The sequence below is a fragment of the Pongo abelii genome, chromosome 2, assembly GCF_028885655.2.
Source record: "Pongo abelii isolate AG06213 chromosome 2, NHGRI_mPonAbe1-v2.0_pri, whole genome shotgun sequence".
Classification (NCBI taxonomy): domain Eukaryota; kingdom Metazoa; phylum Chordata; class Mammalia; order Primates; family Hominidae; genus Pongo; species Pongo abelii.
In genome coordinates this window covers 195,361,761-195,388,759 of record NC_085928.1, presented here as the reverse complement: position 1 = coordinate 195,388,759, position 26,999 = coordinate 195,361,761, and the positions used below count along the sequence as shown (strand labels likewise).

The 26,999-nt window shown below is 40.3% G+C and overlaps 1 protein-coding gene across 3 annotated transcripts in view; it reads right to left on the bottom strand.

Moving 5' to 3' along the window:
• The window catches only part of MAP3K13 (mitogen-activated protein kinase kinase kinase 13), a 195,986-nt gene that overhangs the window by 99,824 nt on the left and 69,163 nt on the right, over nucleotides 1-26,999 (bottom strand). Inside the window, exon 1 of one of the 3 annotated variants that reach the window (XM_054550328.2) lies at nucleotides 16,307-16,524. The gene's annotated coding sequence lies outside the window, so the exon portion shown is untranslated. 3 annotated transcript variants of the gene reach the window in all.

Genomic DNA, 26,999 nt, shown 5'->3' with positions numbered 1-26,999 from the left:
AAAAAAATAATGAATGTATAACTCATCAAAAGAAATCTGGCTGACTCCTTTTTCGGACTCAGCCCGCCTGCACCAGATGAAATAAACAGCCTTGTTGCTCACGCAAAGCCTGTTTGGTGGTCTCTTCACACGGACACGTGAGACATTTGGTGCCAAAGACCCGGGTCAGTGGGACTCCTTCGGGAGACCAGTCCCCTGTCCTCACCCTCACTCTGTGAAGAGATCCACCTACAACCTCGGGTCCTCAGATCAACCAGCCCAAGGAACATCTCACTGATTTTAAATCGGGTAAGCGGCCTCTTTTTACTGTCTTCTCCAACCTCTCTCACTATCCCTCAACCTCTTTCTCCTTTCAATCTTGGAGCCATCCTTCAATCTCTCCCTTCTCTTAATTTCAATTTCTTTCATTTTCTGGTAGAGACAAAGGAGACACATTTTATCCGTGGACCCAAAACTCCGGCGTCGGTCACGGACTCGGGAAGGCAGCCTTCCCTTGGTGTTTAATCACTGCGGGAACGCCTCTCTGATTATTCACCCACGTTCCATTGGTGTCTGATCTCCGCGGGGACGCCTGCCTTGCTCATTCACCACATTCCCTTGGGGGCAAGTCAATTGCGGGGACACCTGCTTTGGCTGTTCACCCACATTGCAGCCCAGGGCTGCTCCCCACCCCCTTTCTCCGTGTCTCTACCCTTCTCTTTAAACTTGCCTCCTTCACTATGGGCAACCTTCCACCCCTCATTCCTCCTTTTCCCTTAGCCTGTGTTCTCAAGAACTTAAAACCTCTTCAACTCTCTCCTGACCTAAAATCTAAGCGTCTTATTTTCTTCTGCAACACTGCTTGGCCCCAATACCAACTCGACAATGGTTCTAAATGGCCAGAAAATGGCACTTTTGATTTCTCCATCCTACGAGACCTAGATAACTTTTGTCGAAAAATGGGCAAATGGTCTGAGGTGCCTGACGTCCAGGCATCCTTCTGTGCATCGGTCCCTCCCTAGTCTCTGCTCCCAATGCGACTCATCTCAAATCTTTCTTCTTTCTCCCCTGTCTGTTCCTTCAGTCTCCACCCCAAGCTCTGAGTCCTTTGAATCCTTCTTTTCTACAGACTCATGTGACCTCTCCCTTCTCCCAGGCTGCTCCTCGCCAGGCCAAGCCAGGTCCCAGCTCTTCCTCAGCCTCTGCTCCCCCACCCTATAATCCGTCTATCACCTCCCCTCCTCATAATGGTCTGGCTTACAGTTTCATTCCGTGACTAGCCCTCCCCCACCTGCCCAGCAATTTCCTCTTTAAAAGGTGGCTGGAGCTAAAGGTATAGTCAAGGTTAATGCTCCTTTTTCTTTATCCCAAATCAGATAGCGTTTAGGCTTTTTTCATCAAATATAAAAACCCAACCCAGTTCATGGCCCGTTTGGCAGCAACCCTGAGATGCTTTATAGCCCTAGACCCTGTAAGGTCAGAAGGCCATCTTAGTCTCAATATGCATTTTATTTTATTACCCAATCTGCTCCCGACATTAAATAAAGCTCCAAAAATTATGAAACCCCACAACAGGACTTAATTAACCTCACCTTCAAGGTGTACAATAATAGAGTAGAGGCAGCCAAGTAGCAATGTATTTCTAAGTTGTAATTCCTTGCCTCCACTGTGAGACAAACCCCAGCCACATCTCCAGCACACAAGAACTCCAAACGCCTGAACCACAGCTGCCAGGGGTTCCTCCAGAACCTCCTCCCCCAGGAGCTTGCTACAAGTGCCGGAAATCTGGCCACTGGGCCAAGGAATGCCCACAGCCCGGGATTCCTCCTAAGCCGTGTCCCATCTGTGCGGGACCCCACTGGAAATAGGACTGTCCAACTCGCCCGACAGCCACTCCCAGAGGCCCTGGAACTCTGGCCCAAGGCTCCTTCCCAGATCTTCTCGGCTTAGCGGCTGACGACCGACGCTGCCCGATCGCCTTGGAAGCCTCCTGGACCATCACAGATGCTCTGGGTAACTCTTACAGTGGAGGGTAAATCCGTCCCCTTCTTAATCAATACGGAGGCTACCTACTCCACATTACCTTCTTTTCAGGGGCCTGTTTCCCTTGCCTCCATAACTGTCGTGGGTATTGATGGCCAGGCTTCTAAATCTCTTAAAACTCCCCAACTCTGGTGCCAACTTGGACAACATTATTTATGCACTCCTTTTTAGTTATCCCCACCTGCCCAGCTCCCTTATTAGGTCGAGACATTTTAACTAAATATCTGCTTCCCTGACTATTCTTGGGCTACAGCCACACCTCACTGCCGCCCTTTTCCTCAGTTCAAAGCCTCCTTCGCATCCTCTCCTTGTATCTCCCCACCTTAAACCACAAGTATAGGACACCTCTACTCCCTCCTTGGCAACTGATCATGCACCACTTACCATCCCATTAAAACCTCATCACCCTTACCCCGATCAATGCCAGTATCCCATCCCACGGCATGCTTTAAAAGGATTAAAGCCTGTTTTCACTCGCCTGTTACAGCATGGCCTTTTAAAGCCTATAAACTCTTCTTACAGTTCCCCCATTTTACCTGTCCAAAAACCAGACATGCCTTGTAGGTTAGTTCAGGATCTGCGCCTTATCAACCAAATTGTCTTGCCTATCCACCCCGTGATGCCAAAGCCATATACTCTCCTATCCTCAGTACCTCCCTCCACAACATCTCCACAACCCACTATTCTATTCTGGATCTCAAACATGCCTTCTTTACTATTCCTTGCACCCTTCATCCCAACCTCTCTTTGCTTTCACTTGGACTGACCCTGACACCCATCAGGCTCAGCAAATTACCTGGGTTGTACTGCCGCAAGGCTTCACGGACAGCCCCTATGACTTTAGTCAAGCCCAAATTTCATCCTCATCCATTACCTATCTTGACATAATTCTGCATGAAAACACACGTGCTCTCCCTGCTGATCGTGTCCGGTTAATCTCCCAAATCCCAACCCCTTCTACAAAACAACAACTCCTTTCCTTCCTGGGCATGGTTAGGTACTTCTGCCTTTGGATACCTAGTTTTACCATCCTGACTAAACCATTATATAATTGACCCAACAGATCCTAAATCCTTTCCCTACTCCCCTTTCCATTCCTTAAAAAACAGCCCTAAAAGCTGCTCCCACACTGGCTCTCCCTAACTCATCACTCCCTTTTCATTACATACAGCCGAAGTGCAGGGCTGTGCGGTCTGAGTTCTCACACAAGAGCCGGGACTGCGCCCTGTAGCCTTTCTGTCCAAACAACTTGACCTTACTGTTTTAGCCTAGCCCTCATGTCTGCGTGCAGTGGCTGCCGCTGCCTTAATACTTTTAGAGGCTCTCAAAATCACAAACTATGCTCAATTCACTCTCTACAGTTCTCATAACTTCCAAAATCTATTTTCTTCCTCACACCTGACACATATACTTTCTGTTTCCCGGCTCCTTCAGCTGTACTCACTCCTTGTTGAGTCTCCCACAGTTGCCATTGTTCCTGTCCCGGACTTCAATCTAGCCTCACACATTATTCCTGATACCACACCTGACCCCCATGACTGTATCTCTCTGATCCACCTGACATTCACTCCGTTTCCCCATGTTTCCTTCTTTCCTGTTCCTCACCCTGATCACACTTGGTTTATTGATGGCAGTTCCACCAGGCCTAATCACCACTCACCAGCAAAGGCAGGCTATGCTATAGTATCTTCCACATCTATCATTCAGGCTACCGCTCTGCCCCCCTCCACTACCTCTCAGCAAGCCGAACTCATTGCCTTAACTTGAGCCCTCACTCTTGCAAACGGACTATGTATCAATATTTATACTGACTCTAAATATGCCTTTCATATCCTGCACCACCATGCTGTTATATAGGCAGAAGAAGTTTCCTCACTAGGCAAGGGTCCTTCATCATTAATGCCTCCTTAATAAAAACTCTTCTCAAGGCGCTTTACTTCCAAAGAAAGCTGGAGTCATTCACTGCAAAGGCCTTCAAAAGGCATCAGATCCCATTGCTTAGGACAATGCTTATGCTGATAAGATAGCTAAAAAAGCAGCTAGCGGTCCAACTTCTATCCCTCACGGCAGTTTTTCTCCTTCTCATCTGGCCGCTCCCACCTACTCCCTCACTGAAACTTCCACCTATCTCTTCCCACACAAGGCAAATGGTTCCTGGACCAAAGAAAATATCTCCTTCCAGCCTCACAGGCCCACTCTATTCTGTCATCATTTCATAACCTCTTCCATGTAGGTTATAAGCCGCTAGCCCGCCTCTTAGAACCTCTCATTTCCTTTCCATCATGGGAATCTATCCTCAAGGAAATCAATTCTCAGTGTTCTATCTGCTATTCTACTACTCCTCAAGAATTTCTCAGGCCCCCTCCCTTCCCTACACATCAAGCTCAGGGATTTGCCCCACCCAGGACTGGCAAATTGACTTTACTCACATGCCTCGTGTCAGGAAACTAAAATACCTCTTGGCCTGTGTAGACACTTTCACTGGATGGGTAGAGGCCTTTCCCACAGGGTCTAAGAAGGCCACCGCAGTCATTTCTTTCCTTCTGTCAGACATAATTCCTCGGTTTGGCCTTCCCACCTCTATACAGTCCGATAATGGACCAGCCTTTACTAGTCAAATCACCCAAGCAGTTTCTCAGGCTCTTGGTATTCAGTGGTGCCTGGTTTTACCTCAAACTGCCACCCTTAAGTCTCTCTTTAAGTGGATAGAAGATCTTCAGTGATAAAGTACCCTCCAATAGTTTCACCCTGATGAAGTCCTATTCTTTACTTTTATGCTTACTCTTATTCTTGTTCCCATTCTTATGCCACCCTCTACCTCTCCCCAGCTATCTCCACCACACTGTCAATCTCAGTCACTCTCTCCTAGACATTTCTAATCTTTTTTGCTGGCTTTGCATTTCTCTTTCCTCCAAAATCACCGAGGTCTCCACTTACTCACTGTTAAGAAAAAGGGGGACTCTATATTTTTAAATGAAGAGTGCTGTTTTTACCTAAATTAATCTGGCCTGGTATATGACAACATTAAAAAAAACCTCAAAGATAGAGCCTAAAAGCTTGCCAACCAAGCAAGTAATTACACTAATCCCCCTTGGACTCCCTTGGACACTCTAATTGGATGTCCTGGGTCCTCCCAATTCTTAGTCCTTTAATACCTGTTTTTCTCCTTCTCTTATTCGGACCTTGTATCTTCCGTTTAGTTTCTCAACTCATCCAAAACTGTATCCAGGCCATCACCAATCATTCTATACGACAAACGTTTTTTCTAACAACCCCACAATATCACCCCTTACCACAAAATCTTCCTTCAGCTTAATCTCTCCCACTCTAGGTTCCCACGTTGCCCCTAATCCCACTCGAAGCAGCCCTGAGAAACATCGCCCATTATCTCTCCATACCACCCCCAAAAATTTTCGCCACCCCAACACTTTACCACTATTTTGTTTTATTTTTCTTATTAATATAAGAAGACAAGAATGTCAGGCCTCTGAGCCTAAGCTAAGCCATCATATCCTGTGACCTGCATGTATACATCCAGATGGCCTGAAGTAACTGAAGATCCACAAAAGAAGTGAAAATAGCCTTAACCGATGACATTCCACCATTGTGATTTGTTTCTGCCCCACCCTAACTGATCAATATAGTTTGTAATCTCTCCCACCCTTAAGAAGATTCTTTATAATCTCCCCACCCTTGAGAATGTACTTTGTGAGATCCACCCCCTGCCCCCAAAACATTGTTCTTAACTCTACCACCTATCCCAAAACCTATAAGAACTAATGATAATCCCACCACCCTTTGCTGACTCTTTTTCGGACTCAGCCCACCTGCACCCAGGTGAGATAAACAGCCCTGTTGTTTAAAAAAAAAAAAAAATCCTTTTCACTGTATAGGACCAGGCTAACCAGGTTGATGAGAACTAGTCATGGTTGGCAGGGGTAGGGCAATATGGATGGGAATTAAGAAACAGAAATAGAAAAAAAAGTTTTGTTCTCTTGTTATTTAGGCACGCTCTATCATTAAAGTATCCGAAAAATATTCTTTTTGTTTGTTTGTTTTCTGAAATGAAGGCTCTCTCTGTCACCCAGGCTGGAATGCAGTGGCGTGATCTCCGCTCACTGCAACCTCCGCCTCCTGGGTTCAAGTGATTCTTGTGCCTCAGCCTCCTGAGTAGCTGGGATTACAGGCGTATGCCACCACACCTGGCTAATTTTTGTATTTTTAGCAGAATTGGGGTTTCATCATGTTGGCCAGGCTGGTCTCGAACTCCTGACTTCAAGTGAACCACCCGCCTCAGCCTCCTGAAGTGCTGGAATTACAAGCGTGAGCCAGCTGAAAAACATTGAGTAGTTTTTCATAAACTATATTTTATGAATTACATACAAAAATAGGAGAATCTGAGGAATGTGGAAAAAGTATCAAAGATACATTTTTGTTTGTTTCTACTTTTTCAGTTTCCTGTGATGAAAAATAATATACAGCTATGAAAGCACAGGTCCAAAACAAGGCCCAGAAGCTTAGCTTCCCAGTCTCTGACAAATCCTTGGCTATCACTACCCAAGAATAAACCAGAAGCTATTTCTTAGAACATGGAACTCTCAAGACTATTGTTTCCTTACCCCAAAACTTCAAGTCCAGCACACAGCCAATTCAAGTCCATAACTATTGTCAATGTAAAGAATTTCTGGGTACAAGTTCTATGTATTTCAGGTAGATCAAAATGATCATTTCATATTTCTCATGAGCTTGGCGAAGCTTTAGCAGGACAGTCTCACGTATAGGTACTCCCTTGGAGTGACTTCCTTTTCCTGGTGGGAAAAAGAGGGACCTTATCTTAGGGTCCTCTTTGCTCTGCATTAATAACGAGGTTATCTTATTATCTCTCTTTACTTTTCAGATATGGTCAAAGTCTATTAGAACTGATTGGCTATTCTTTGTTTTTAAAGCCATTCCATAGCCTATTAAATAGTTAGCAGAAAAAAGATAAAGGCCATTTATAAGAAAATTTGTGACAAAAGCAGATTGGCTTTAACAAAATCCGGTATCAAAGGTCTAAGATTCAGTTAAAAGAAATCCTTATCATCAATGTAGATAAGCTTTTAATCAAAGGAGAGCAGATGATGAGTGAGTACTTTTCAATGTGTTATGGTGGAAGCCCTGATTGGAGAAAAGAAATTATTACAGAAAATATAAAGGATTATGTGACTGTTTTTCTTTCTCCAAGAAACCTGGTCTAGTCTGCCTCTAGGTCTTTGAGAATACTTAAAAGACTAGATTAGGGCATAGCTTCAATCATTAACACAAGCAAATCATCTATTATTTTCTCTTAGACAAACAGATGGAAGGAATTCTGCTCAAAAATGGCCAGAAAAAGGAGGAGGAAGGTGAAGGGAGAACCTGGCAAAGTCGTAAAATGGCTTTGTAAATGGGCTCTTGAGCCCTAATGGCTGTAGTATCAGGTGAGTATTTCCCAGGAGTTTCTATGCTTAGCAAAAATGAAAGTGGGTCTGTAATTTAGGTCTGGAAGCAGTGGCTGGAAATATCCAAAGGTATGTTGCATCTGTTCCTTCTTAGTGTGCATAGTATCTAAATTTGTTATGGGAGAGGAAATAATTGGTGAGTAATTAGTAAAATGCTTAACCTAACTTTAATCAAGAGATTATTTTCCCTGGAAAAAGCAATCATGGCTTTGCATTTTGGTGAGCTTTATCTCACTAGTCTCAATTATCCATGGTTATCCAAGCCTGCAGATAGCCTAATGTGTCCCATTAAAGGAAGGCAGGCCAGCTACTAAAAATGCAGGCACAATGCCTCGGGTAATAAGGAGCCTTAGTGGGCTTATTTTGCAAATTGAGCCCTCTTTAGTAATGGCAACTGTGACAGCCCCCCTTTAGGACTCCAAAGAGTCTTTTTCAGTCTGAGTCCCAGATCCACTCCCTTCTGTTTAAGGTGGAAACTGCTGTCCTGGCTGCCACCTGCCTCATCAGCTGAGCCACCGTCTCCCTGGGCTCTGCTCTCCTTTTTTTCTGTCATCTTTCTCCAGTCCTTCGTCTTTGGCTACCTTAACCTTGAATCAATTCATTCTTTCACTTCTCTGGCCTTTTGTGAATCCAGAATTTCACTAAAATGTCCTCAGAATTGCTCAATTCTACTATTACCCCAGCCCAGGAATTCACAATGCAAATTAGCACACTGAAGACAATCACCATCTGTCAGCAAGACGTTCTACATTGTTTTTCCTGAAAATTTTTAAACAATTAAAATTGTATAGTTACTGCACATTCTCTTAGGGTTGCCCTGCAACACATGATTGCTTTTTGTAAGATGTTTTTACCACACTGCTACACAGATATGTATTGTTACTAAATGAAAATGCTATATGAAAATTATTATAGCTGTTAGGACTAGACATCAGCCCTCTTGGCTTGACAATTATATAAATGAAGAAGGGTGTAAGAAAAATTCCAAACTGATGAAATGAACATACAAATGAAAAGGGAGTTTTCTGTTTTGTAATTTTAAAATTTATCTTTTTTTTTTTGAAAAAATCTACAAATTTAAAATACCAATCCATCGACCAACTTGTTATTGGGAAAATTATGAAAAGAACAATTTTCAAAAGCTAGCAATTATCATACAGAATAATATCTTATTTTTACAAAGGCTGGTTATAATATTTATGAATTTAGTGGGTCTTCATTTTTTCAATTTAATATAGTCTTCATCCTTCATCCAGCTTCAGCTCGAGTTAGAAGACAAAAGGAGGTAGTGAGAGATGGGCAGAAAGAGGTAATAGGATGAATTTTGTTAGGAGCACTAACAAAGGTCACATCAGGAAAAGGCTACAATGTACAACCAAACTGAAGTTACTGGATTATCTGTAGCCACATCCCCTATTAGCCCAGATCACCAAATCACTAGTCTAATGGAAGGTTTTTTTTTTTTTTTTTTTGATTACAGAGAACAATGGTCCAGACAATTGACATTTATAATGGGCATGCGTGAAGGTAGTGAAGTCATAACTGATCAGGAATCTATTTCCTGCTTATAAGGAAAATCCGTGGGCAAATCTAAAGATGATTTAACCTATAATCTATCACCTAGATGTCTCCATCTGAAACAATTCTAACACTTTCTCCTCCTCCCCAGCTGTCGCAGCATGCCATGGAGGCTAAATTTCTATAAAAATACTGTGAAAGGGCCGGGTGCAGTGGCTCACGCCTGTAATCCCAGCACTTTGGGCGGCCGAGGCAGGCAGATCACTTGAGGTCAGGAGTTCAAGACCAGCCTGGCCAACATGGTGAAACCCTGTCTCTACTAAAAAATACAAAAATTAACTGGGCATGGTGGTGCATACCTGTAATCCCAGCTACTCAGGAGGCTGTGGTAGGAGAATCGCTTGAACCCAGGAGATGGAGGTTGCAGTGAGCTGAGATCACGCCACTGTACTCCAGCCTGGGCAACAAGAGCAAAACTCCATCTCGAGAAAACAAAAAACAAAAAATACTACGAAAGAATTGGAATAAAAGTAGATTTTAACCAGATTGCCTTAGAAATTGTCACTTGCTTATTTAATGTTGTTAATTAACATCCAGGTTCCAAGAATCTTACAATGTTAGCGTTAAAAAGAACATTTGAGATCACTAAGAACAATTTCTTCATCTCTCATGTTAAAACCAAAGCTGAGGAAAATTTTTTAAAAGCTAAGTGGGTAATTGCCTTGCTAAGGATGACCTGGTAAGGATGACCTGATTGCTACATAGACTCCTACAGTCTTAGTCCAATTCTTTTTCCATTGCATCCTCATGCCTTGCAGTAGGTAAAGAGAAAACATGTTGATTTTATCTATTTTAGTATAAGACTCTTCTAGATAAAGAACGCAGGTAAATGGATGAATGATAGAACCTCTTTATTAAAAACTTTACTATACACCAAGGGTTCAATTCAACCTCTGTTCAAGGTGGTGAGTGTGAAACTCCTGCTAAAGTGTTTTTAAAAGCAAAAGAAATTTAAGTGTTTTCAATATTGCCTACATCGGTGGTTCTCTGCCCAATTCATCTGAGAAGCAGAACACATCCCCCCCCACCCCACCCATTAACTATGCCTTACTATGCAGTGATTCTCAGTGGTGATATTACGGGAAGGCACACATCTGCATCCACACACTTATGTAGGAGGATCTATTCTAATAGAGAAGCATGCAAGTTTAAAAGAGTTCTCCAAGCACCACCCTTGCCCTGTTCTTCACCCAACAGAAACATCACTAATCTCTACCAAAATGGCACTTATACAATAAAGTTAATACTGAATATTCACTTTGACTTTTAGGACTTAGAAGAAACTCTCTTTACATCTCAGGGTGCCTGACTAGGTCAACCACTGACCCCTTTGTTTGATGGTTCACCATCTCTTTGAGGAATCAATATCCACACATAAACAATACAATGCAAAAGTCCCATTTTAAATTTACCCCACTCCCAGCACGCTCTATTCCCTTCCCATCTTTATTTTTCTCCTTAACATTTATCACTGTCTAAACATAATTTACTTACTTACTGTTCATCTCCTTTCATTAGATTAAACTAAGTTCCAAGAGGGCAACAATTTTTGTCTGTTTTATTCACGGCTGCGTACCTCATACTTAGAACACATAGTAAATGCTCAGTCAATATTGTTGATTAAATGAATAGAAAAATGATGACGCACCTTTACACTTGCTAATTCTACTTTTTTTTTTTTTGAGATGGAGTTTCACTCTTGTTGCCCAGGCTGGAGTGCAGTGGTGCAATCTCAGCTCACCGCAACCTCTGCCTCCCAGGTTCAAGTGATTCTCCTGCCTCAGCCTCCTGAGTAGCTGGGAATACAGGCATGCGCCACCATGCCCGGCTAATTTTTTTGTATTTTTAGTAGAGACGGGGTTTCTCTGTGTTGGTCAGGCTGGTCTTGAACTCCTGACCTCAGGTGATCCGCCTGCCTTGGCCTCTCAAAGTGCTGGGCTTACAGTTGTGAGCCACTGCGCCTGGAAGTTCATCTTTTCTATCATTCCTTTCAATCATTCTTTCATGCCCAGTATATTGGCCCTCCACTCTCTTAGGGCTTTTTCTGCTGGCTACATCTAGGGAGAGTATAGCCTGTATAGGCTCCATGGTTATTATGTGATAATCCTCATTTACCTCCAACTTCTTATCTTCCATTACACCCGCTGTGCCAACACTTAACCCTATATAACCCCCAACATCTAACTTACCTTACTCTTTCTTTGCCTTTTCCAGAGCAGTGCTACAGAAGAGTTTAAATTCATGCTGGACAGGACCAAGAGCAATTCATGGCAATACTTAATGTTCACAATCCATAGTAAACAGAAGAAAGAGAACAGAACTAGGAATTAGAGCTGGGTTTGAAAACTGGATATAACATACACTACCTGGTGTCTTTGGTTGAGTCAATGACCTATCTGAGCCTTTTTTTCCCCATCTGTGCAGTGGGAATACTACTACCTACTTCATATCATGAAGATTACATTTAATTAATTAATTTTTTGAGACAGGGTCTGTTCTGTTACCCAGGCTGGAGTGCAGTGGCACAATCAAGGCCCACTGCAACCTCTGCCTCCTGAGTTCAAGCAATTCTCATGCCTCAGCCTCCCTCCCGAGTAACTGGGACTACAGGCGTGTGCCACCACACCCGGCTAATTTTTGTATTTTTTGTAGACCCAGGGTTTTGCCATGTTGCCCAGGATGGATGAAGATTATATTTTAATAAAATAATGTATATAAAAGCTCCCAACAGGTTTATAGCCATGTAGGCTGGGCACAGTGGCTCACGTCTGTAATTACAACATTTTGGAAGGCCAAGGCAGGAGGATCACTTGAGCACAGGAGTTTGAGACCAGCCTGGGCGACATAGGGAGACCTCATCTCTATAAAAAATTTAAAAAAATAGCCAGCCATAGTGGTTATGTGTCTGTAGGCCCAGGTATTTGGAGCCTGAGGTGGGAAGATGGCTTGAGCCCAGGAGGCTGAGGCTGCAGGGAGCGGTGATCAAGCCACTATATTCCAGTCTGGGTAACAGAGGGAGACCTTGTTTAAAAAAAAAAATTTACAGACATGTAGAAAGTGCTTAATAAATGTTAGCTCCTCCTCTTTAACATATTTCATTAACTTCCAAGGATACCCTCACTCTTTGAGTGAATAACAAGAAAACTCAAGCTTTCTGGTATGAATCTTCTTAATTTTCCTCTCTTCCCTCCTTTTCATATCAGAATGCTATGTTTTCGCTCATTTTCTCTCCTGATTCTGAAAGTCTCTCTCTCTCTTCTGTTCTAAGACCCTGCATGTCAATAGTTTTCAAGCCCAGCTACACATTAGACTCAGCTGGGAAGCTTTTAAAAAATACATCATCAATGGGTCCCACCACAAACCAATTAAATATAAATCTCTGGAGGTGGAAGCATGGCATCAGTATTTTTTTTAAGTTCCCTGGTAGGGTGCCAAGACAATTTAATGGGGGGAAGAATAGTCTTTTAAACAAATATTACTCAAACAACTGGATATCCAGATTCAAAAGAATAAAGTTGAACCCTGTCTTTATAGCATACACAAAAAATAACCCAAAATGAATCATAGATCTAAATGTGGAGCTAAAACTATAAAACTCTTAGAAGAAAACATAGAAGTAAATCTTTATGACCTTGAGTCAGGCAAAGCCAACTTAGATATGACACCAAAAGCATAAGCAACAAAAGAAAATAAAACTGAACTTCATCAAAATTAAAAATTTTTATACCATAAACAATATTATCAAGAAAGTGGAGGCAACCTATGGAATGAGAGAAAATATTTGCAAAGTATACATCTGATAAAGAGCTTGTGTCCAGAATATATAAAGGACACTTGCAAGTCAAGATTAAAAGATAATTTAATTTTTAATGTGGACAATGTGTCTAAATAGATATTTTTCCAAAGAAGATATACAGATGGCCAATGAGTACATGAAAAGATCCTTGACATCATTCACTTTTAGGGAAATATAAACCAAAACCACAATGAGATCCCATTTCAAACTTGTTAAGATGGTTCTAATAAAAAAGATAGATAATAACAAGTGTTGAAGAGGATATGCTGAAACTGGACCCTCATACATTGCTGATGGGAATGTAAAATGGTGCAACCACTTTGGAAAACAATTTGACATCTCCTGAAAATGTTAAACATATAGTAATCATAATGACCCAGCAATTCCAGTCCCAGGTAAATACCCAAATTCACACAAAAATGTGTACACAAATGTTTGTAGAAGTATTATTCCTAACAGTCGAAAAGCAGAAACCCAAATGTCTATCAACTGATGAATGGATAAGTAAAATATGGTGCATTGGAATATTTCTTGGCAACAAAAAGATAAGAAGTACTGATATAGGCTACAACATGGACAAACTTTGAAAACATTATGCTAAGTGAAATAAGCTAGTTACAAAAGAGCATGTACTGTATGATTTCATTTACATGAAATATCCAGACTGAGCAAATCTATATATAGAGAAAGCAGATTGGCGGTTGCCTAGGTCTGGGGGGTGAAGAGAAATGAGGAGTGACTGCTAATGGGTATGTGGTTTCTTTTTGTGATGATGAAAATGTTCTAAAATGGATTGTGATGATTGTACAACTCTGTGAACATACTAAAAACCGTTAAATAGGAAAAAAGAAAAGAGAAAAGGAAGGAAGGAAGGAAGGAAGGGAGGGAGGGAGGGAAGGGAAAGGGAAGGGGAGGGGATGGGAGGGGAGGGGAGGGGATGGGGGAAAGAGGTAGGGAGGGTAGGGAAAAAGGTTCCACAGGTAATTCTAATACTGAAGTTTATTTCCGGCATTTTCCTTTCTAGATTCCTTCAGAGTAAAGACTGCATTTTCTAAATTTTTTTCTCCCCCATATTCTTACAGAATAGTAACACAGAGCAAGGGTGTGATTTATTTTTATTTTTTTATTTTTTGCAACAAACTGTTCTTGGGGAATGTTCTTTATTTTAATCAATATTGCAAGATCAGGCTGCCACCTGGCAGAATTGGTCATCTTGGCTATCTTGAATTATTTGAGCTCTCCAAGCAGTTAATTCAGCTGAAGCACACAGAAAGAGGATAGGCACACAATGCAAACCAAACTGACCGGTTTTGCCATCTGAAGTATGGTTGTTCTGTCATTTACCAGTGGATGTGGCCTCTGGCCCTTAGGAACCATTCCTTTGACAGTTCCCCAGGACATGGCTCTGGTTTGACTGACTTTGTTTACTAAATAAATTAATTCCTACTTCTGGAGTAGCTTCAGTTTTTAAACAGAAAGCCATCTATTGACAGTCACTGATACACAGGATTTTATTGTTTGATATTAAACAATTAAGAGTTATTGTTTTTGTCCCTACAAGTACACTATACATGAAGATAAATATAATGTAGAATACAGTCGCTAGGAGTGGGGAGAGAGGGGGATTCTATATCTGCTCTGTGCCTTAAAGGAACAGTTTTACTTTAGTAAATCCAAAGTACATACTGTATTCTTTCACAGAAATAAGGCTATCTTTTGGCAAAATGTGCATCAAAGACAGAGTCTGATGAACATTTTTTAAGATGAGTTTGATTATGTAAACAACATTTTAAAAATATCCTAAGAATTTGATCTTTCGTGCTAGTAGACTTCAATAATTTAAAATTACTTGGAAATTGCTACTTTCAACAAACTCTCTGAAGGTATACAAAAAAGGAAAATGCTGAAATAAGTCAAGATGTTTACAAATATTGTGTCTAAAATGTCATCTCATCTGTTAAACCCAGCAAATAAAAAATAGTAAAATATGAAACCATAATTGTCTGAGTATAGGACAAAGATCTGATTTAGAATCAGGCAGAGGTTTTCCCTCTATTACTCTAGCACGTTCAAATGTACTCAGAAATACAAAATGATTGACGGTAATATCAAGATGAGAAACAAAAGACAATGTTACATCCTCAGGTATGATAAGTTTGAAATTAGACGAGTTTACAGTTGGAAGATTCATTAAGAACAACAATTCAAAAGATATTATAGCCATAATTTAGAAGTCTTGCTTCACGAGAAAAGATAATATAGAAATCTAAAAATTAAGTATTGATTTTACAAGGTAAACATGGCAGCCTGGATTATAAGAAATATCAGGCATTTTGCTTCCTCACGAGAAAGAACAACTGGGTACATGCTGCAGATTGGCATATAAATTGCTCAAAGTGAAGCAGTTGGGAAATGCTGTCAGATTATTCGGGTTGAGGAGCTGCCCCAGGGGCAGAACATGTCAAAACGTCACATCCCTCTTCTTTACTCTCACAACTTTCACCAGAATAAACAGACCCTTGGAAAACAAATTCAATCACAAATACTAACTTTTTGTTAAAACTACAGTAGCAAACTACCAAACCAACTTTATACATGGAACATGTCAGAACTTTTCCATGTTTCCCCAACACAGTGGAATAAACTATTTTCAGCTAATAAGTTCATCTTACGAAAACACTCATGTGCATTTCTATGCAATATAATTGTGGAACATTGTAACCACTTCTTAGTTTTCATTAGAGGATATTGAAAAACCCAAGTTTAAGGATAATTCCCCCTTTCCTTCTAATGCAGCTTTTAAGGTTTTTGACACTATAAATAAAGTATAGAGTGACATAAAGAAGAGCTATGAATATATATAAATACACCACTATGGCTCCCGTCATAAGAGCTTTTGAAAAATGGTTGAACAAGTATTCATCTTCCCCAAATTGCAATCGCAAGATACTGACTGTTACACAATATGAAACAAAGGCAAGGTGAAGGGTGAGGAACGGCAGAAAGGACGGCCGCAAGGAAGACAAGTGCCCCGCAGGATAGAACCTGCTCTGCCTTGCGGGCCCCGCTTTTCTCAGCACCTTTCTGGTGTTCTGGGCTTTTCTGCTAATACCATCCACATCATCTCTCAGAGAAATGAATCTCGCTTTAAGGAAAGCCAAGCAGGCATCCGAGGTAACGTGCAGAACCGTAAATGAAAAATGTCCACGTCTAGCACGCAGACAAGCAAAGGAAAACCAGCTGTCAGTTTCAGAGGTTCCTAGCTGTAACGGGGTTTCGGGTTTCTCTCCGCCTCTGTCTCTCTGTCTCTCTCACGGTGTCGCCCTCAATAATATCAGCTTTCTAATCACCTCAAATCACAAATACATTCTCTGTCTCTCCTTGTGAAATAAATGCTGAAGAAACAGGAAAAACAGAGTGCAATACTCACAACAACGAAGAATTCCTACACATGCTGTTCCATTTTCCTGCTTTGAAAAGATGTAAGGTGAATTTTAAAAGCCTTGCAGAATTGGAAAAATAAAGGGGAGGGGGATTCCACCCACACAATCCTCCAGCCCACCGCAAAGGAGCCCAAAGGCTTGCTGACGTCACAGATTCATGAATGGATGTAAATTGGGCTGGTTTAGGATTCCGCACAGACTTCGCTGTGGTGTGTGCCATGAAAAAAAAAGAGGGGCGGGTCCAGAGTAGGCCCGGCCAATAGGCTTCAGGCAGACATGGCCTTCCTTCTTTTAGAAGGAATCTGGTCACAGAATAAACAGAGCCCGCCAATCAGGCATCTGCCACTGCCTTAAGACAGACTGGCAGCTTGAGTGTGTGTGTGTGCGTGTGTGTGTGTGTGTGTGTGTGTGTGTGTTTCAAGCTGTGATAGTCATAAAAACATTATTATTGCTATTGAATGAAGGAATCAAAATAGAATTTCTGTGGAATCAAGTATAACAAAAATGCATATAGAAGAAATCCCATCTTTTATTCATTAGAACTCTTTTCTTCAACCCTTTTCTTACTGTTCAGCAATATGCCTGATGCGATCAAAACAAATCAAAGTCAGGAAAACCATTTCTAAAACTAGCAGACTAGTGAACATGTATGCCCTGCCCACCACGACTTGTAAAAGCAAAATTGTCGGGAAGAATGCATGGGAACAATAATCTAGTAATTAAGAAAACAGACATATGGAAAATAATATTACACGAATGTAGCCGTTTTGTACAGCAGTAACATCTTGCTGACCTTCATGATGTATCAAAAGTGGATATGGAAGAAAAATTTACTGCTACTTTTAAGTAGGGTACAGTGTTTCCTCATTGGTTTATTCAACTTCTGGCAGTCGATTAAGACACAGCTCCAAAAGGGCGCTTAATGAAACTTTGAACAAATTTTGGTTTCAGTAAGATGTTTTATTATTAACAGCAAAAACAGCTGTATTAAACTCACTCAAAAGGCATCTCTTTCTTCTTTATTTTTACACTTTTCAGTTATACAAAATTGGAGATGAATATATTTATTGTCCCTACTCCCCATCACTACACTTCACAATGACTAATACTTGACAAATACTGATCATGATTTTTCTGAACTTGGGAAATGGCCTCAAATCCTTGAAACTAGAACGATCGTGGTTAATATAAAGCCTCAGTTATGAGGTGTCCAGTGACCAAGAACATTCTGAACAGAGATCTGCTCTATTTCTCAATCAGATTATTTATACAACTGTGAGAGAAGGAAAATGGTGGCCTGTTTCTAAGTGGTTCTGGAGGGTCTAAACCTGACCACTAGTGAGTATTGCACACTTCTTAGCTCATTTGGAAAAGGAAAACTTTTCAGGATTACTTTACACACAGCAAAGATATTCAGTGTACTGTATATATTGAAGCAATAGAATATCGTTGGCAAACAACATAGTTAACAAACTTCTCTAAAGGAGCTTATTGTGGAATATCACTACAAAAAGATAGACCAAAGAAGTTTACACATGTAACATGGGAGTGCTCAAGGCAAATACAGTATTAGTACACGCCCAGTAGGCCTGAGTGTACCACATTATTTAAGAACAAACAGGCGGGGCACGGTGGTTCATGCCTATAATCCCAGCACTTTGGGAGGCCAAGGTGGGCGGATCACGAGGTCAGGAGATCGAGACCATCCTGGCTAACATGGTGAAACCCCGTCTCTACTAAAAATACAAAAACAAAATTAGCCGGGCGTAGTGGTGAGCGCCTGTAGTCCCAGCTACTCGGGAGGCTGAGGCAGGAGAATGGCGTGAACCCGGGAGGCGGAGCTTGCAGTGAGCCGAGATCCTGCCACTGCACTCCAGCCTGGGCGACAGAGAAAGACTCCGTCTCAAAGAAAAAAAAAAAAAAAAAGAACGAACAAATGGAAAGATGAAGAATATACATCTCTATTTATTTTAACAACAACCAAAGCCAATCAAGATTCATTAAAAGAATCAGATTTATGAAAAACATTTTTTTTCTTCCAAAACAATACAGACTAACTAATGGAAAGAGGCAAACTTTTTGTGGACTATGTCAATAAGATAGCCAAGAAACATCAAGCTGTGTGTGTGTGTATATATATATATATGTGTGTGTATATATATATATACACACACACACACACACACACATAAAAAATCTGTATATATGTGTGTATATATACACACACATAAATATATATATATATACATATACATATAAAATCTGAGGTCAAGAGTTTGAGACGAACCTGGCCAACGTGGTGAAACCCCATCTCTACTAAAAAATACAAAAATTAGCTGGGCATGGTGGCACACATCTGTAATCCCAGCTACTTGGGAAGCTGAGGCATGAGAATCGCTTGAACCCGGGAGGCAGAGGTTGCAGTGAGCCGAGATCACACCACTGCACTCCAGCCTGGTGACAGAGTGAGACTCCCTCTCTCAAAAAAAAAAAAAAAAAAAAAAAGCTAAAGCTGTTGTAGAAGTTTTTCTGTAAGGTTTGACAGCAACAAAATTACTAATAAGTCCACTAGGGATGGGAGTAGTCTCTGAAGCAATTCAACAAAACAGGGTCTATAAATGCTTCTAATAACAGTCACCTAAGATTCTTGGCTCAATACATAACCTGGAAAATAAAAACTTGCTGGCTTTATGGACTTGCCACTTTAGTAAGATGATAAACTTGGCCTGGGTTAGCATGCTTCCTGTACCACAGGAACATCAACTCAGCCAACAAAGACTCCTCCATGTCAACTATCATGGGAAATCATTGGAAAGATAAGCTGTCTCACCAAATTACGGAAGACATAGAAGTCAGCCTTGGAGGAAGTCATTATCATTTTAGAAGCAGAAGGTAGGAAGGGAGATAGAGGCATGAAAAATGTACACTCTAGAGAAGTACAGCCCAAGAGAACTTGTTGTGATTATGGAGTGTTCCATAATTTGCACTAACACAGTAGCCACATATGGCTACTGAGCATTTGAAAGATGGCTAGTGTTCTTGAGGAAGTGAATTTTTAACGTAAAGTGATTTAAATTTATTTAACTCCAAAAATAGTCACATGTAGCTGGTGGCTATGGTATGCAACAATGCAACTCTAGAGCTATCAAGCCAAGTCCCATCATTATAAGTAATTTTTAATTTCAGCACATGGGCATACTAAGTGTGGAGGACTGCAAAGCCATTATCAAGGTGAGTAAGCTCTTTTAAGAACCAAATGAATCTCCTCAAACTTCAGTAGTAACTGGAAAATGACTCTAGTCTCATTATGCAAGAAGATATTTAAAACTCATTATTAGATAAAAATCTATACATAGAAATTAAGGTACAATAATTCTGCTATAAAAATATAAGCTATTCTTGTTTTGGAGTTTTTTTTTTTTTTTGAGGAAAAAAAAATATGTTTTTAAAAAAGGAAAACAATTCATTTAAGCCAGAATCGAAGTCCAAAGTATCATGACCCATGGGCAATTTTTGTCAGAAATACCAGGAAAAAGAAAGAGTTTAGTGATCTCAAATGCTAATACACGGAGACTCAAATTTCCTTCACAGACAACAGTGTGTAGTGGTTAAAAGCTGGTAAAGAGATCTGGGCTCAAATCCTGTTTCTGCCACTTATTAGTTATGAATATTCAGGTAAACCTGAGTTTCAGTTTTCTCATTATTAGAATGGGGATTATAATAGCCTATATTATTGTGTGAAGGTTAAAGTAATATTATAACACATGTAAAGATTTGCACACAGTACCTACATACAGAAGATACTCAGTAAATGATACTGGTAGTTGGTTTTATTTTGTTATTGAGACCCTGCTACTCTCTCAGCAAGGGAAATTTCAACAACTGTGCAGATCCAGGAATCAGAACCACAGGAACTAATACAACATCTTTATTTTGCTTATAATAAATCTTGAACAGAGCTGATATGGTTCGGCTCTGTGTCCCCACCCAAATCTCATCTTGAATTGTAATCCCATAATCCCCACGTGTTGTGGGAGGGACCTGGTGGGAGGTCATTGAATCATGGGGGCGGTTCCTCCATACTGTTCTCATGGTAGTGAATAGGTCTCACAAGATCTGATGGTTTTATCAGGGGTTTCCACTTTTGCATCTTCCTCACTCTCTCTTTGCCTGCTGCCATCCATGTAAGATGTAACTTGCTCTTCCTTGCCTTCCACCATAATTGTGAGGTTTCCCCAGCCATGTGGAACTATAAGTCCAATTAAACCTCTTTCTTTTGAAAATTGCCCAGTCTCAGGTATGTCTTTATCATCAGCATGAAAACAGACTAATACAAAATCTTTTCAGGAAATTCTAAAAATATCTACTAGTGACCCAACTTCCAAAGGGAAGTTCATCCAAGTCATTTTCCTTCAGGTGGTTGGGGAATATCTTTGGGGTTCTGAAACAGATCAGGGGAACCTTCAGGTAGTTATGCTAGCTGATCAAGAGCTCTATTCATTGTTTTTAAAAAGCAGCTACATTTTTCTACATAAAGATGTAGTTTGTATAAAAAGATGTGAATTAATTTGGAAAACAATCTGTCTCCTAGTTGGGAATACTGGTCAGAATTATCCACTTTCATATCAGAATGTTAACCCTATTTCCACTCCAAAGTATATGGAGCCTTGGTCAATAACTGAATTTCAATATTCAAACACCTCAGCAGATTATTATTATACTGCCATTTTTTTCTCTGTCCAGCTCCCATTAAATGCCTATCTGAGAAAGTGATTTTTAAGAAACATCTAAGGAAAAACATAAGTTCACTCACATCTATCCTTGTGTCAAGGGAGATCATCAGAAAGCTACATGCTATCTAAATATCATTAGCCTAATACCCCTTAGCAGAATAACTATCATTGAGTGTTGTGGTCTTGCTTTTATTAAAAATTATTATAAGGAAGATTCATATTGCTTCTGTGTTGTCCGTTATCTTGAATGATATCTCCCATGTAAGGAATTCACATGAGGAATTTGTTTTACAACTTAATATGAAGGAAAAATTTTCTGTTCTTGAAGAATTATTAGGTGTCTGTCTACCTTTTAGATGATAACAATGTAATCCACTGAATTTTCATTTTTTCGCCCCTGCTGCTGGGAAGCTCAGAGCCCACTTTAAAATTCATATGCTTTAAAATAAGCTACGCACAAAAGTATATATTTACATGCATACTTGCTTTCTCTTCCTTGTTTTGGGTTGGATTACTCTATGGTTAACCTTATTATATATATGTTCTTTTTTATGATAAGCACTTCAAACTCTTTTTGAAAAGGTATGCTATAAATAAAAATTTGCACTAAATACATATCTGTAAACTTTTAAGAAGATTAAAGCCTCATGTTAAATTCTACAGTCATCTTTATATTAAAGGTACACATTATGGCAAACTTTAAAGAATATTGCAAGTTAATTAGACTTAACTATTCAATATTTTTAATTAAAGGATAATAAAATATCTAGCCAGCTGGAGAAAAGCAATTGCTTGAGATTTTATGTGCTATTCAGAATAAGTCTTAACAGCTTAATGAAGCTTTAATGTGTTATTCCTGTCAAAAGGATGATTACCAATGAGGGATATAAGATTCTTCTCTGATTGATAATGCAAATGTACTGAAGCAAATCAAAAGCAGATGGATTTCTCAATTAATAAAATATTTACCATCCCCAAAATACACCATTCCATAACATACAAATTCTGGCAAAATACCATAAACCAAACCTTTGTAGGATTAAAAATAATATACTGAGTTTGCAGAGGTACTTTATATATTGAAAGAGCAAAAGAAGACTTTATAGATTACTCATCCACATAGAATTCATACTACTTTCTTTCTTTCTTTTTCTTTTTCTTTTTATTTATTTATTTTTTTTAGATGGAGTTTCACTCTTGTTGCCCAGGCTGGAGTGCAATGGCGCGATCTTGGCTCACCGTAACCTCCGCCTCCCGGGTTCAAGCAATTCTCCTGCCTCAGCCTCCTGAGTAGCTGAGATTACAGGCACCCACCACCACATGCAGCTAATTTTTTTTGTATTTTTAGTAGAGATGGGGTGTCACCATTTTGGCCAGGCTGGTCTTAAACTCCTGACCTCAGGTGATCCTCCCACCTCGGCCTCCCAAAGTGCTGGGATTACAGGCGTGAGCCACTGCACCCGGCCTAGAATTCATAATACTTTCTTACAGCTCATGTAAAAAGAGAGAGAGAGAAAAAAAAAAACCTCTTAACTGTCTAACTTCTATTCTTTGATCCTGTTTTAATTTCTCCCCTTCTTTAGCTAGACACAAGTTGGCATTTCCACTTTAGCCACACATTGCAGGCAATATAATTAAAGACCAAAACATCAGAGTAGTGGATATCTGCCTTTTAAGGTCGGGCGACAGAGCGAGACTCCGTCTCGATACATAAATACATAAATACATACATACATGCATAAAGCCTGCCTCTGTATCATCCTCAATTTGAAGGAACTATCTCTCCCCCACTTTTAGTCCATATGGTTCAGATAGGGATGACCCCATATGAAGCGAGTGCTCCAAGAGTGAGCACGTGGCACAAGGCTGGCCGACTCAACTCCCTGGTCGTAATAATTAGTGAAAGGATAAACACATCCTCCAAGCCAGCCAATAAGCATCATTTGAGTCATCCCCAGGATGTTTGACAACTATTGGCTGGGTTGGGGCTGAACATTTGTTTCATCAGGATACTAGCTGTAAGGACAAGTAGGCAGAGGGCTGTCATCTCCATCCATATATCGGGCAGAGGAAAGCAGACCAGAGATAAAGGAAAGAAGACAGATTCCTGAAAAAGGCCACTGGACATCTAACTTCAGTCTTGTCTGAAGCCAGTTACTCTGCTGGACCTCCCAATTACATAAGCCAATCAATCCCTTACTCTCTACTCCCTTTAAAAAACACACAAACAAACAACAGTTTGATAAAGGTTTCTGTCAATTGCAGGCAAGAGTCTTTATTAACACAACGTCATTAATTGATTTTCTTTCATCCTATTCAAGAAAACCAAATTAAAATCAGATTCCCTGTACTATAGAATTCCTTTTCTGACATTAATAATTTCAATATGTTGGTAGATTAACTTTCAAATTCTGTCTTCTAACTCTTACATGGTGTTTACACTTTATTATTATTATCTTTGTCACCATCAAAAGTTCAACATTTTAAAGACTCAATATTTCCTCTCAACAGCAAGTTGTATCTTTGATATTTTGAAGTCAGTGACATTCACAGAAATCTTTTTACCGTTTATCTCAATTCATCCAGGCTTTAAGATACATTAATTCTGAAGCCCTGGGCAAGGTTACTTAAATGTTCACTTAAATGACTCACTGCAAAATGGAAGTAATTATAGGTATAGCATAGCACCTCAACATGGTAAACAATGTTAGTTATGTTACTCAATAACCTCATAATCAAAACTATAACTAAACATATATGTTATATTTCTGAATTTCATGCATTTTCTCATAGGTTATTCTTATTCTGTGGTTGACAGATTATAACTTTGAATCTCTTAATTTTTTTTCTATTTCTCTATTCAAAGGTTATAAAAGCGTATTTTTCCTGTGACCTATCCTTTTTCTGACCTTCATTTTAAAGTCAATTCTGAGTTCTCTTTGCTTTTTGTTTGTTTGGTTGGTTTTTTTGAGACGGAGTCTCACTCACTCTGTCGCCCAGGCTGGAGTGCAGCAGCGTGATCTCAGCTCACTGAAACCTTTGCCTCCCAGGTTCAAGTGATTCTTCTGCCTCAGCCTTCTGAGTAGCTGGGATTTCAGGTGTATGCCACTATGCCCGGTTAATTTTTTTTTTTTTTTTTTTTTTGAGATAGAGTTTCGCTCTGACACCCAGGCTGGAGTGCAGTGGCACGATCTTGGCTCACTGCAACCTCCGCCTCTTGGGTTCAAGTGATTCTCCTGCCTCAGCCTCTGGAGTAGCTGGGATTACAGGCACGCACCACCAGGCCAGGCTAATTTTTGTATTTTTAGTAGAGACGGGTTTTCGCCATGTTGGCCAGTCTCGAACTCCTGACCTCAAGTGATCTGCCCACCTTGGCCTCCCAAAGTGCTGGGATTACAGGCATGAACCACCGCGCCCAGCCTTAACGTATCTTCATTATATTGCACTCTTTTGGAGTTTCAGATATCTAAATTCCAGAAATAATAATTGGGAGCAAATCTGGCCCTAGACATTCTTTGTAAACGATCTTGTACTGCACTTTACAGTTCACAAATTTCTTTAAAATAGGGTAGTTGTTGGTTCCACTTTACATGTGAGAAAATTAGGGCCCTGGGGAGATTGGCTCATCTAATATAGCTTTTATCTAAACTGTGTTATCTATTGAAACTAACTATACTTTTAAATTCTATCCATTACCTGTTAACCCTCCCCCTTTAAAGACCTGTTTTTCATCATCCAATGAGTAAAATTAAGGACAAATTTTTAAGAAGTAGCAATGCAAAGATTAAAAAGCCAATTTCTAAGTATCAAGGAGCTTTGGTGAGATGAGTAACAATACAAAATGGTGTAGATGTTAAATTAGTGGGGTAGACAGGAATGTTTTACTTGAATTTGGGATACAATACTAGAAGAAAGGTAACTGAAATTTGGGGGCAAGAATAGTCTTCCTTGCATGGGACCATCCTACATACAGCAACACATTTAGTACCCTGCCCCCCCATGCTTATAACAGTCCCAGTGTTGTTCTTGAGGCTCTTGATGAGCCTCTACTTGAGGCATCTTTATTCTTGTCACATTTGTCTCCAGGGGACTTAGATATTTCCCTAAGGGACAGGACATATCTGCTAAGGGTCTGCTCCTACCTCTCTATGTCAACAGAGGGCAGCGGAGAGCATCACCCGGTAGCCTAACCTATAGGCTTCAAAAGGGGGCAATGGGTACACTCCCCATGCATTTGCTTCCCTAGGCACTTGGATTGCCATTGCCCGGGTTTGAAGCCTACAGGTTAGGCTACCGGGTGATACTCTCTGCTGCCCTCTGTTGACACAGAGAGGTAGGAGCGGACCGTTAGCAGATACGTATGTCCTGTCCCTTAGGGAAACATCTAAGTCTCCTGGAGACAAATATGACAAGAACAAAGATGCCCCAAGTTGAGGCTCATCAAGAGCTCTGGGAATGTGAAGTGAGGCTGAGTCAAGGCCAAGAGTCGCTCTGCCTAGACCAAACGATAGCCGATACTTACGATTTACTTATCTATGGCAAGTTGGCACGCTTGTGAAGGGAATAAAGGCTTGTCCTTACACAAACACAGCCTGGTCTAATGCTGCAGTTTGCTCTACTAGTCCCAGTCTGCACTGCCACCCTCTTACCCAGAGCTTGAATTAAGTCTTTCTTCTCTTTGATGGAATGACCATTTGGGGTGGGCGGGGGTGGGGTGTGGTTATGGTCAGTTTCAACAAGGAGGTAGACCTTGAAGGGGAAGGATTTGGGGAAACTGGATATGAGAGAGCAGGGACAATTCCCCCAAGGTCCATATCAAATGTAAAACTGGTAAGGCACACATTAGTACCTTTCATTCTAATATAAGATTACAGTGTGTGAGTACAGCAAGTGAAGAACTAGAAGTCAAAAATGATAAGATATTAACACTGAATCAGTAAACTGTGAAGTCAGTTTTAAAATGAGCCTTATATGACCATCCATAAACAGGTCCATACTATGTAGAGTCATACTGTTAAGTCAAGTTTAGCCTAAAGCTGCCTCCTTACGTATTTAAGTTTGGCCTAAAGATTTTTCTGTATATTGTAAACTGTAGCAAGTGGAGGTGTAAACTGACCATAGCCCACACCTATGCCAGTCACTGGGTTTTGGCCAATCAAATGTAGTCAACTGTTTGAACCATGTTCAAATAAGGCAAATGCTGAGCTGGAACCAAGCCAGCTGTTTCTGCCCCTCGCTTCCGTTTTCTGTACTGTCACTTTCCTTTTGCTGTCCATAAATCCTCTTCCATCCCGTGGCTGCGCTGGAATCTCTCTGAATCTGCTGTGATTCTGGGGGCTGCCGAGTTCACGAATTGTTCATTGCTCAATTAAACTCCTTTAAATTTAATTTGGCTGAAGTTTTTCTTTTAACAATGCCCAGCACTATAGTCATCTCTTTACTGTTAACACTGATGAAGGGGACAGAGGGGACAGGACTCAAAAATCTTTCAGGGAAAAACTCTTGTTTTAAAGTGTACTCATGAATGTAATTATACATTATGTCCAAGAAATACACTTACAATTAAATAATGAAGCCGCATTGGAAAGCTCTTGGTTTTCCATTACGTGTAATTGTACTACCCCAAGATAGGATAGTAATATCTTTACCTCAAATAGTAAAAGATAGTAGTTGCTACTAGCAGCAACCTGCCCTGAATCAATCAATTTATATTGTATTTTTAAAATTTTACTTCATAGGTTCCAATTCAGTCTGTTCAACTAGGTTGAGAATTAAAGCAGTACAGGTAGCATTCATTAAACAGGTAATAAGTAGACACAGGAGAATATAGGAATGAGGAAGGGGGCTGGCCATAGTGCTTTTTTAGATATTCTGAACATCAATATATAAATCAAGTATACATTTTTTTAATGCATGCCACCTATGTTCAAGATAACTTAACATATGC